The sequence below is a fragment of the Neophocaena asiaeorientalis genome, unplaced genomic scaffold (genome assembly GCF_003031525.2).
Source record: "Neophocaena asiaeorientalis asiaeorientalis breed wild unplaced genomic scaffold, Neophocaena_asiaeorientalis_V1.1 scaffold37, whole genome shotgun sequence".
Classification (NCBI taxonomy): Eukaryota; Metazoa; Chordata; class Mammalia; order Artiodactyla; family Phocoenidae; genus Neophocaena; species Neophocaena asiaeorientalis.
In genome coordinates, this window is record NW_020174269.1 from 1,846,041 (window position 1) to 1,859,183 (window position 13,143).

At 39.4% G+C, this 13,143-nt stretch overlaps 1 protein-coding gene across 9 annotated transcripts in view; it reads left to right on the top strand.

Moving 5' to 3' along the window:
• Positions 1-2,728: 2,728 nt before the first annotated feature.
• The window catches only part of ZFYVE16 (zinc finger FYVE-type containing 16), a 54,347-nt gene continuing 43,932 nt past the window's right edge, over positions 2,729-13,143 (top strand). For 3 of the 9 annotated variants that reach the window (XM_024755677.1, XM_024755680.1, XM_024755682.1), the window contains exon 1: positions 2,734-3,229. The gene's annotated coding sequence lies outside the window, so the exon portion shown is untranslated. Of the gene's footprint in view, positions 3,230-3,368; positions 3,502-6,387; positions 6,434-13,143 lie in introns of those variants that run through there. The other 6 variants (XM_024755673.1, XM_024755676.1, XM_024755678.1 and 3 more) reach the window with 4 other exon arrangements.

Here is a 13,143-nt window from a genome sequence, read left to right on the forward strand (position 1 = left end):
GAACCCATGTCATGATGTTGAACCTGTATCAAACCTGAGCCCCGGGGACTTCCCTGGTGGCGTAGTGGTTAAGAATCCACCTGCCAACGCAGGGGACAAGGGTTCGAGCCCTGGTCCGGGAAGATCCCACATGCTGCGGAGCAACTAAGCCCGTGCGCTACAACTACTGAGCCAGTGCGCCACAACTACTGAAGCCCGTGCACCTACAGCCCGTGTTCCGCTGCAAGAGAAGCCACCGCAATGAGAAGCCCGCACACCGCAACGAAGAGTAGCCCCCGTTCGCCACAACTAGAGAAAGCCCGAGCAGCAATGAAGATCCAACGCAGCCAAAAATACATAAATAAATGTGTTAAAAACAAAACAAAACATCTGCCCTGGGAATCACTGTACCTTGCACCACCTCTAAGACAGTATCCAGACACAAGTGCTCATCAATCCTTTCGGGTATATTTCTCTCTGATGACTCACAGTCATGCAATATATTGTATGCAGAGATTGCATAATGAATATAAGGTAATTGGTTGGCTCAATTATGAATTCAGCAATACTTTTAAAAAGGAATCATTCCATTTTTCCTCTTGGATTATTAAAGTAATATGTTCTCATTACAAAAAAACCTGGAAAATATGGAACACTCGAAAGAAGAGGGAGAAATCACTCATAATTTCACCTTCCAAAAATAGAGTTAATATTTTAGTGGAATTCCCTCCAAACTTTTTCTATGCATTTTTAAAAACTAGTTCGCACAGTCACCAAAACTATAACCATTTCTTCATTGGTGACTTTGTTCCAAATAGCTGATCCAATTGGCCCTAGACCAGCAGACAATTTTCAAAAAAGCTGTTTCAGCTCTTTTCCTTGTAACATGGGTGTTTTAGCGTGGTTATATATCACTTAAATGCAGATGGGTAACTAACAGTTGCATGTCACATTCTGTATTTTGGAGCAATGAATCCTTAGTTCTAAAACTGCTTGTTAGTCTCAGACCAGCCATGAAACAAATGAATAATTGTAATAGTTATTTTCATTTGCTTCTGGTATTTTCTCCACCCAGTTTACTTATGAAAAGGGAACAGCTTTGGAAGTTCATATTACAATGGAATTTAAGCCTCTTAAAATCATCGGGATCCTGGTTACCTTTCAAAATAATAAAAACTGCTGATGATCCAAGTGATGACTAGTTAGTCTAAGAAATAAACTGACCAAGTATGTTATAACTAGGATGATGACTTTCCCCAAGTCCAGAAAACATTTAGTTATAAATAAAATCTTTAGGTAGAAGATGATACATTGAGTATTTCAGTAATATTACTCAACTTTTGCCAAGGACTCTTTTTCCTTAATATTTTATCTGACATTGCATTTGATGTGTAGCTTTCTTCTTTATTTCAACCAACAAAGGAAATCACAGAAAATTTGACCAAGAATCTATACAAAGCTCTTGTAATTTTACTATACTGCAGCAATCTCTCAGCTATTTACGTTAATAAATAAATGACACAGTGGATTGTGAACTTCTTCAGGGCAAAAATCATAAATTATCCATCGTTACAGTCCTTACAACTCCTAGCATAATGCACTGTATAGAGGAAACACCCATAAAAAATAAATGTGATACAAAGTACAATTTATATGTGAAAGGTAATTGGGTTTTGGTACCTTGTTTATTTTCCTTATTGTTACTCATCTAAATCTTTGTATTCTGAAATATCTCCTTATAATTTCCAAAACAGAAGGTACTGAAATAGGTCATGTGAACATTTCTTGATATGATTTGACAAGTAACTTTCCAAAATCTTTGTCTTAATTTATATCCCCAACTTAATTCATACCCAACAGGGTATGAGTGCTCGTTTCATTCTACCCTTACCAATGGAGTCTATTCACAATGTAAACAAACTAATTAGACCCATGGGAAATAATATCTCTTTTGTCTTCTTTTCATTCTTAATGAGTTTGAACATTAGTAAAATATGCAGTAGGCATTTAAATTCCTTATTTTGTGAATTGACTGTTCATGTATATATTTTTCCCATTTACCTGTTTAAGGTCTTAGTGTTTCCTATTTCTAGTCTTTGTCCTCACACTGTGCAATATAAATACTTCTATCTCAAATATGGACTTGTATACATGCATCTTTGCTGTAAGACTGTGTTTCTATAAGGGTAGTGACCCCATTTTATTTATCTGTGAGCAACACCGGACACATAGTAGAGAAAATGCATGCTGTTCTTCGTAGGATTATTCTTAGGATTAAATGAGATGACCTAAGCAAAGCATTTAACACAGTGTCTGTCACATAGCAGATGCTCAATAAATTATTTTAAGCAATCAATACAAGTTTCATCATTGAACTAAAGCCACACCATTTCATTTCAGAATTTGGGAAAATCAAGACGAAGTATGTTTGAAAGATCAGTAACCATGCTTGTCCAATTTGCATATTTGGGATTTGAACGCTGATTCCCAAATCTTTCACCGCAAATTACATCAGACTTACATATTCCTGAGATACTAAAACTCTTGAAATTTTTGAAAGAGCAGTATGAATTCTGAACCGGTAAAACCTTTTGGCAACCGACGGATTCTTTTCCCCAGTCTGTAATACCCTGACCTCACACAGATGTCTCTTCTTCCCTTATTTAAGTTTATAGGAAACTTGTGGTGAACACAGTAAAGCTCAAACAAGCACAAATATACATCACATGATTGACATTTACTTCTCCGGATGAGTTAGCTTTTGTTTTCAGACCGGGGAGGCAGCTGTTCTCGCGGCCACTGTCAGAAAAGCAGAACTAAAGCAAGGAGAGGCAAAGGCAGAGCCCTTGGGAATGGCCAGTCGGCTGGAGGGCTTAAGGCTTGGCAGGGGGGTAGGAGCATTTTGGTTGCTGCCAGGGTGTGAGGGGGAAGGGGGCTGCGGGTGGTTGCAAAACCAGCCCGAAGCAAAAAAAGTGAGGTTTTTTCCGGGAAGACAGCAGCGCTGGGGGGAGCAGGCCGCGTTGGCTGCCCAGAAGGCGGGTGTGTCCAGTACAGGCCGCAGGACGCAGGAGGCTGGGGGCGGGGGAAGCTGCGTCTAGGTCAGCGAAGGGCAGAGGAAGCCGGACACGGACGCAGTCGTCTCCCGATCCCGGCTCCAAGGCTTCTAGTGGGAAACCGAGTCCCGACCTACGGCCTATTTTCAGGAGCCCCAGTCACCCCAGTCACCCCAGAACCTCCTCAGGCCTTTCCGGTAAGCAGCGCGGCGCCCTGGGATTAGAACCGGCATGGCAGCGCGCAGGCGCCTCGTGAGCGGGGAGGCCCCGGACGCAGGAGGGGGTGTGTGAGGCACAGAAAGCCTTCTCTGCGCCTGCGCTGTCTGCTCTCCCTAGGTCGGAGGGGGTAGGGGGGCAACAAACCTTGAACCGACATCGCGCACACCCTGGATTCCCGGCCGGGGTCGCTCTTCACTCCTTAACGCGGCGTCTCGTCAAGCCTCACAGAGCTCCGCAGGGGTGTGGGGAGGTAAGAGCCCCCTGGAACAGGCGTCTTGGCCTCTCTTCACCCCTGCTGCCCTCGGGGAGGGGGCGGGGTGACCGCTGGTCGCGCTGCCCTAGGCGCTGGGTCTGGCCCTCCTGTTCCTCCAGGGGCCGAGCCTTGAGCCCCGGACCCATTCCTTTTCCGAGCCCCCCTGAGCTGGCTGGGAAATAAGGACTCTCAAACCTCGCGGCTCCTCGGTAAAGCCTGTTGGGCCAGACCAGGCCAGGATGGCAATCACGGCCGCTGTTTGCCGGGTCCCACCCACCCGGGCCTCCCGGAGTGCAGGGCGCTGCCGGGGGAACAACCCCCAGGCTGCAGCGGATGAAGGGAGAAGAGCCCCCAGGGCCGCCTGTCCCTCCAGGGAAGGGGCTGCGCCTGCAGGAGGGGCTGTCGCTCCCGAGGAGTGAGTGGTAGCCTCTGAGCTGAAATGCCTCTGCCCCCGCAGAGGAATCTGTCACCGCCGCCCGTGCTCTAGCAAAGCCCATTCTCGCACCGATGCATTTTCTCATCGTTTTAGACCAGAAGGACGCGCTAGTGTCCCTTAGTCTACCTTTTCTTTAATACCTTTGAAAAATGATAAAAGATGATCTAACTTTTAAACTATAAACTTATTTGTACTGCCGTGACTGCATGATACTATATTCCAGACTAAGGGAGTTCTTGTTAGTTTGACTCGTGTGGAAACCAGTCCATACATTTGATAACTTAATATTTTTCCTTTAATAAAATAGGCAGTTTGTTGATCGAATTAGGTTCCTTAATTTATTATTTTGAGCTTGTCTTTTGAATTGGCACAAGTTCAGTGGTTTGATCTAGTAGAACTATATATAATTTTTCACCTAATTTCTTCCCTTTTTTCTCCTCTGGATATTAAACCGCATGTTTAGTGTAAAAAAAATTAAATATAATAAAGAATAAGGAAAAATAATCAACTTTAATTCCACATTTAAAGGTAATCAACAATAGTTAATTTTGAGTTTTCACCTGAGTCTTTTTTTCCCGTGGCATTTTCTTAACTGAAATAATGAGATTTTATATACAGTTGGTTTGCCTGCTTTTCTTGCTTAAAATTATATTTTAAGCATTTCCCCATGTTTTTAAAAAGCTTCACAGACATGACTTTATGATTTTTGATTACACAACTGATACATGAGCAAAGTGTCTTTTGAAACAGTTACATTACAGATAAATATAAATTCCCTTTTAATTATCATCCCCAGTTATAATATTACATAATATGATGGTATCACAGTTTATTTAATCCAGTGGGTCTCAGGAGCCCTTTATACACTTAAAAATTATCGAGGACTAGAAGAGTTTTTGTTTTCTAATGCAGTATATATATACCATTTTAGAAATTAAAACTCAGAAAATTAAAAAAATTTTACTTATTCATTTAAAAATAACAGTAACCCATTATATATTGAATTAAATTATATTGTTTAAAGTAACTATATATTTTTTTAAAAATTTAGTGAGAAAGATGGCATTGTTTTACATTTTTAGTAGGTCACTTTAATGTCTGGCTTTATAGGAGACGGCTAGATTCTCATATTTGCTTTGCCCTTCAGTCTGGTGCGCTACCTTGTTTAAACTGAAGCATATTAAGAAAATCCATCCTTGCACAGATCGGTATTTGGAACAGGAAGGCCCTCACCTGCCGAAAGCTCTTGGGGTCTTTAGGGTTCCTCAGACCACAGTTTTAAAAAGCTGATTTAATCATTCTTGTATTGATGAGCTGTTAGGTTCTTTGCAATTTTCACTATTACAAACATTGCAACATTGAAAGTTCTTTATAATGTGTTCTTGAGCCTAAGTACTAGTGTTTCTCTAGAAGTGGAATTGCTAGGCCATAGAGTATATACTTAAAAAAAAAAGTTTTGATAGACATAAACATCACTTATGCCTACATAATTTTCTGTGTCCTAATATCGGTGTTTAGATTGTTTCAATTAATGATTTTGCAAAATATCTTTGCATATTTTCAGTTGTTTTGGATTATTTTCTTGAATTTATGAAATGAGAATCGTTAGATCAAATGTTAGGAATCTTTTTGAATCGATTGATGCATATTATCACATTGTTCCCCTGAGTGAGTATACCAGTTTATTTCCTATCAGCCGTGTCTGAGATGCTCTTTTTATCAAACACTTACCAACATTGAGTACTTTTATTATTAAAAAGATCATATTCTGATCTAGTAGGCAGTGAATGGTATGTATTCTGATTTGTGTTACTTCGGTAATGCAGGTTGTACATTGAATGTTTTTTCATAATCTTACTAGTTATCTGTTCATATTGTTTGCCCATTTATGGTCCAGTGTCCAAGTGTTTTTCTAACAGATTTGTATTATCTTTTTACATTATAAGGATACATGCTATCATTTTTTTTTGAAGGAAAGGAACAAAATTATCTTTTTTCCTGTTTATAGAAGTAGTATATTTTTGTTAAAAAAATACTATAAGAACATGTAATATAGATGTTATGCTTACATAATCTCAGACACCATTGTGAAAAGTTTGGTGTTTTCTCCTCTGTATTTTTTTTCTTGTGACTTTGCTAATACTATAATTTTTTTTACAACTTATTTGTAAAAATGGATTTGTACTATGCATGAAGTTTTACAATTTGATTTTTTTGTCTTTTAGCATTATATATTGGATATTTTTTCATGGAAGTACATAGAACTATGGGCAAAGTTTTTTCAGAGTGGCTTTAAGAACACCACCAATTGTGACCTTTAGTTATCTGATGTCAGGCTCCTATCCTCTTCTATATTCTCTTCCTAGGTGATTTCATCTATTAACAGCTATGTGCTGCCAATTCCCAAATCTTTATCTATCTCAGACTTCTCTCCTGCATCCAGATCCTTATATTCAACAGCCTATCGGACATCTCCCCCAGAATGTTCTCAAGGTACTTCAAACACCAGTCCAAACGTGAACTCGTGTTTTCCCTCAGTCCTGCTCCTCTTTGTATTGCCTGTTATGGTCAGTGCTACCTCCGTCTACCCAGTCACTTGCGATGGCAACCTGGCAGTAATCCTAGCTTTCTCCCTTGCTTTCACGCCCCAAAAGTTCCCATTCTTTAGACCTTTTTTTTTTTTTTTTTTTGCGGTACGCGGGCCTCTCACTGTTGTGGCCTCTCCCGTTGCGGAGCACAGGCTCCGGACGCGCAGGCTCAGCGGCCATGGCTCACGGGCCCAGCCGCTCCGCGGCATGTGGGATCTTCCCGGACCGGGGCACGAGCCCGTGTCCCCTGCATCGGCAGGCGGACTCTCAACCACTGTGCCACCAGGGAAGCCCCTTTAGCCGCTTTTATATCTGTTTCCTTTCCATCTGCCCTGTCTCAGTTCAGGCCCTCATCATCTCTCACCTTAACCATTTTAGGAGTCTCCTTACTATTGGTTTTGTTGTTTTCTGACAAATCTTCCATGTTGTTGCCAATTTGGTTTTACTCATGAAGAGATTTTTAAAAATCATTTTTGCAGAGTAAATATTGTAAATATTTGTTTATAAAATTATGAATACATAAATGGCCAAGTGAGTAAAGATACTACCTAAAACAACTTATCATATGCACACATAAATAAACTTCCTTAGAATAGGGAATATATCTTGTATTTCTTTTGTGTCTTCTGTACAAGGGTAGATTACTGGCACAATAAGTAAATCTTGATTGAAATGGGAAGTATGTGCAGTTTAATAAGATTTCATGTCAAAAGATTTCAATGTCATACGTTTTACACATTGTTAGATTATATTATTATTTAATTATCCTACCTTGTTTTGTATCTTTTAGGTGACTCAAAGAACATAATACTTAGTAGTACATTGCTATTTAGATAGAAATACTTTTTAAGTAGATATTATGTAATAAATTCTATAATTTTTAAGAAAAATTATTGGGCTTTTTCTAATGAGAACTGTTTCTACACCTTTGAGTTCTGTGCTTTATTTTTTAAAAATACATTTTGTATTCATAGTTCCTTTATTACTTTTTGCTATTATATTTATTTTAAGGTAATACTTATGTTTATCACAGGGATACCTGTACATAATTTAAAGAGTCAAATAATCCTATAAGACTTACAGTGAAAAACAACCCTCTGCCCTCATCCTTCTCTCCCTGAATCCCACTCTACAGAAGCAGCTTTTCTAATTGTTCCTCTTTGGAATCACAAACACAGAAAATAACTTGAGTAACTATTTTCTCAGTTCCCCCAAGGGTGATTTATAACTACAGCAGACCCTTGTACAACACGAGTTTGAACTGCAGGTCCACTTATACGCAGATTTTTTCCAGTAGTAAATAAATACTACACTACTACACCATCCTGCTTGGTTGAATCCATGGATACAGACAGGAATCTCACATACTGAGGAACTGTGGATACAGAGGGCTGACTGTAAGTTATATAGGACTTCGTGAAGTGTCAGCACCCAAACCCCATTGTTCAAGGGTCAACTGCAGTAACACTTCAGATGCACAGGAGAGATGTTAATTCATTACGTTAAAGTGGATGCCTTAGGGGCATTAAGGCTTAATCTCTCACAGAACCCTTACTGAGAAAGGCTGCCCCACAGTCAGCGACTATTCAACTCTTTCACCTCTAGGTTTTTAAATAACCTGCTCTCATATACAGCTATTTCTCCTCCCTACCCCCATCCTACCATAGTTGTAGACGTGATTTACCAACTTCCTATTATAGAAGATGGAAATTTATGTTTTTGGTTTTGTTTTTGTTTTGCGGTACGCGGGCCTCTCACCGTTGCGGCCTTTCCCGTTGCGGAGTACAGGCTCCGGACGCACAGGCTTAGCGGCCATGGCTCACGGGCCCAGCCGCTCCGCGGCATGTGGGATCTTCCCAGACCGGGGCACGAACCCGTGTCCCCTGCATCGGCAGGCGGACTCTCAACCACTGTGCCACCACGGAAGCCCGGGAATTTGTTTGTTACACCAGCCTCCACGTTTAAATACTGCACTTCTCCCCTCCTTTATATTTGCAAATTAGTTATATGTTAATTTTTAGTTAAATTATTATTTAGTGTTTGCTTCATTTATGTAAATATTGTGTACAGCTGAGCCAGGTATTATATTGTGATGATACTTCCTTTCTTATATAATTCTGTGTTTTTCCTAGAGTTAATAATCATCTTGGTTTTTTAATATATCTTTTCATATCTTTTATTTAATCTATTAACAACCTTTCAGGCAAGATGTGTAAATCTCCTGTTGGTAGATTCACACACATCAGATCATCTGTTTGTTTATTTTGCAACAGCTTTCCTGTAATTTTCTGTCACCCTGCCTCCATCTTGATGGGTTGCTCTCTAGGCCTGTTGTACAGCTATCTTCCTGAAGTGTCCTTTTATGCTCATCTGTGAATTTCATTTTTCTCTCCCCTGTGTGGGATAACCTGTTTCCAGGATGTCAGGTCTTCTTTCTTTCTTGGTGTCGCCTTCATGTTGGCAAAGTACATCTTCTAGTAGTTTCCTGAGAAAGACTGAATGGGAGGCAAATTTTGACATACCTCCTTCATTATGTGTGTGCATGTATGTGCACATGCATTTCCTTACTTTCCAGCATTATAAGATACTCCATGCTCATCTTGTATATTTCCTGTCCCAGTCTTAACAATCAGCAATTTCTCCAAGGAGCCTTGGTTCCTTTTGTTGGAGAAATCAAGATCTGGGCACTAGTGTGCTTGTTGCCACTAAGACGTCTTGCTTTTAGGCCCTTTCAGCTGATGGAGCAAGAGATATGGTTTATGCTAATATCTATAAATATTTCAAACAAAAAATTATTACAAATGTGTAACCATCTGTGTCCATATTAAGCTAAACATGAATTTATACTGATGTCTCCAACTCAAATTCATTACCACATGGATCATTCTAGCTTCCTCCCCTTGCTTATATATAACCTTCCCCTCCAAAAGTGGAAACCTCACTCTCACCATCAGCCATCCATTTATTTAATTTCATTTCCAGCATATGTGTATGATGGTTTCAGAATTAACCCATACCCCCAGGAGAAACAACTTTATCAACTAGAGTACAATGCTTGTGTTGCCTTTAGACTCCACTTATTTCCAAAGGTAGAACTTTATTTCTCCACCCCCTTCAGCATGGTTGTTTTATACATTCGTAATGCATTTAGACTTTTTTTTTCACATTCTGCATTCCATCTGAGTCCCTCAACCTTCTAAACATTTTTAAAAATTTGCATACATTGAGGTTATTCTTTGTGTTATAAAGTTGTATGGGTACTGACAAATGCTTAATGTCTTGTATTCACCATTATAGTATTATACTGAATAGTTTCACCACCCTGCTTTACCTGTTCTGTCCTCCCCTACTCCAGAGCACTGGCAATCACTGATGCGTGTACTGTCGCTCTAGTTTTACCCATTCCAGAATGTCATAAAATTAGAATTGTATAGTATAGAGATTTTTTAGACTGCTTTCTTTCACTTAGCAATACCCATTTAAGATTCATTCATCTTTTTGTGGCTTGATGGTACATTTCTTTATATCACTGAATAATGTTCCATTGCATGGATGTACTAGAGTTTATTTAGCCATTCACTTACTGAAGGACATCTTGGATGCTTCCATATTTTGGCAGTTATGAATAAAGCTGCTATAAACATTCACATCTCAGTTCTTATGTGGACATAAATCTTTAATCAGTTGGGTAAATACCCAGTATTATGATTGCTGGTTCATATGGTAAGACTATGTTTAGTTTTGTGAGAGACTGCCAAGGTGTTTTCCAAAGTGGCTGTACCATGTTGCATTCCTATCAGCAATAAATGAGAGTTCCTGCTGTTTGGCATCCTTGGGGCATTTGGTATTGTCAGTTTTTTGGATTTCAGCCATTGTAATAGATATGAAGTGGTATCTCATTATTTAACTCTGTAGTTCTCTAAAGATAAATGATATTGATCATTTTATCATATGCTTATTTGCAAATTTTATATCTTTTTAAATTTTTATTTTAGAGTATAGTTGATTACCAATCTTGTGTTAGTTTCAGATGTACAGCAGAGTGATTCAGTTATACATATACATGTATCTATTCTTTTTAAAATTCTTTTCCCATTTAGGTTATTATAGAGTATTGAGCAGAGTTCCCTATGCTATACAGTAGGTCCTTGTTGGGCAAACTTTATATCTTCTTCGGAGAGGTATCTGTTCAGAACTTTTGCCCATTGTTTAATTGGATTGTTTGTTATCTAATTATTGAATTTTAAGAGTTTTTTGAGGACTTCGGACACAAGTCCTTTATCAGTTATGTGTTTTGCAAATATTATCTCCCACTCTGTGGCTTGTCTTCTCATTTTCTTAACAGTGTCTTTTTCAGAGCAGATTTTTTTTTTAACTTCAATAATGTCCAACTTATCAATTTTTTTCTTTCATGTCTCATGCCATTGGTGTTATATTTAAAAATTCATCACCGGGGCTTCCCTGGTGGTGCAGTGGTTGAGAGTCCGCCTCCCGATGCAGGGGACCACGGGTTCGTGTCCCGGTCTGGGAGGATCCCACAAGCCCCAAACCCAAAAAAAAAAAAAAAAAAAAAAATCATCACCAACCCAAGGTTATATAGATTTTCTCTTATGCTTTTTCAAGAAGTTTTTAGAATATTGCATTTTACATTTAGTCTCATCCATTTTATTTTTATTTCTTCTTCCTGTTTCATTGAGATAAAACTGACATACAGCACTATATAAGTTTAAGATGTACAGCATAATGATTTGACTTCCATACATCATGAAACGATTACCAGAGTAAGTTTCGTGAACATCCTTTATCTCATATAGATACAAAATTAAAGAAATAGAAAAAAATTTTTTTCCTTGTTATGAGAACTCTTAGGGTTTACTGTCAACAACTTTCATATATAACATACAGCAATTTTAATTGTATTTATCATGCTGTACATTACATCCCTAGTACTTATTTATCCTATAACTGATGTTTGTACCTTTTTGCTACCTTCATCCAGTTCCCCCTCCCTCCACCCCCTGCCTCTGGTAACCACAAATCTGATCTTTTTTTCTGAGTTTGTTTGTTTGCTTTTGAAGTATAAATGATCTACAATACTATGTTAGTTCCTGGTATATAACATAGTGATTTGATATTTCTATACATTTCAAAATGATCACCACAATAACTCTAGTTACCATCTGTCACCATACAAAGATATTAAATAATTATTGACTGTATTCCCCACCCTGTACATTTCATACCCATGACTTATTTATTTTGTAACTGGAAGTTTGTACCTCTTAGTCTCCCTCATCTAGTTCTCTCCTCCCCCCATCACCCTTCCCTCTGGCAAGGGGGATTTGTTCTTTATATATATGACTCTTTCTCTTTTGTTGTGTTTGTTCATTTGTTTTTCAGATTGTACATATAAGTGAAATCATATAGTAATTGTCTTTCTCTGTTTGACTTATTTCACTTAGCATAATACCCTCTAGTTCCATCCATGTTGTTACAGATGGCAGTTTTGCCATTTTATTTCCATATGTCTTTGTTCTCTTTTGGTTGATCTTGTTTGGGACTCTCTGTGATTCCTTGATTCTGTGGGTTCTGAATGTCTGTTTCCTTTCCCAGGTTAAGGAAGTTTTCAGCTATTATGTCTTCAAATATGTTCTCTGCCTTTCTCTCTCTCTTCTCCTTCTGGAACTCCTATAATGCAAAGTTAGTACACTTGATGTTGTCTTAGAGGTCTCTTAAGCTGTCCTCTTTTTTTTTTTAATTCGTTTTTTCTTTTCCTGTTCAGCTTGAATGATTTCTACTACTCTGTCTTCTAGTTCACTGATCTGTTCCTCTGTATCATCTAGTCTACTGCTGATTCCTTCTGGAGTATTTTTTTTCTTTCAGTTATTGTATTCTTCAACTCTGTTTGGTTCTTTATATTTTCTAATTCTTTGTTGGAAACTTCCAACTTCTCACTGTGCTCATCCATTCTTTTCCTGAGTTCTTTGAGCATTTTTATTATCATTACCTTGAACTCTTTATCAAGTGGATTACTTATCTCCACTTAGTTCTTCCTCTGGGGTTTTATCTCGTTCCTTCATTTGGAACATATTCCTCTGTTGCCTCATTTGCCTAATTCTCTGTCTTTATTTCTGTGTATTTGGTAGGTTGGGTATGCTTCCTGATCTTGGAGAAATGACCTTATGTAGAAGACGTCCTATGATGCCCAGCAGCATACTCCCCTCTCATCCCCGGGCCTATCTGCTCTAAGGAGTGCCCTCTAGGTGGACTGCATGGGCCCTTCTATTTTGTTGGGGTGACTGCTGTGGGCGTCCTGGTGGGTGTGGCTGACCCCTTGTCTGGTTTGGTTGCCATGCCCTGAGTAGTGTGAAGACTGCTGGCTGCTGGTGGCAGGGCCAGGTCCTGACGTGGCTGGCTGCATGGCCTGTGGTGTCCCAGTCCTGATGCTAGACTGCTGGTGGGCAGGGCTGGGTCATGAGGTGCTTGGGCCAGGACTAGTGCTGGCCATTAGTGGGCGGAGCCCGGTCCTGAGGCTGGTGTTGGCCTGTTGGTGGGCAGGGCTGGTTCCTGACATGGTTGGCTGTGAGGTCTGGGATGTCGTGGAGCTGATGCTGG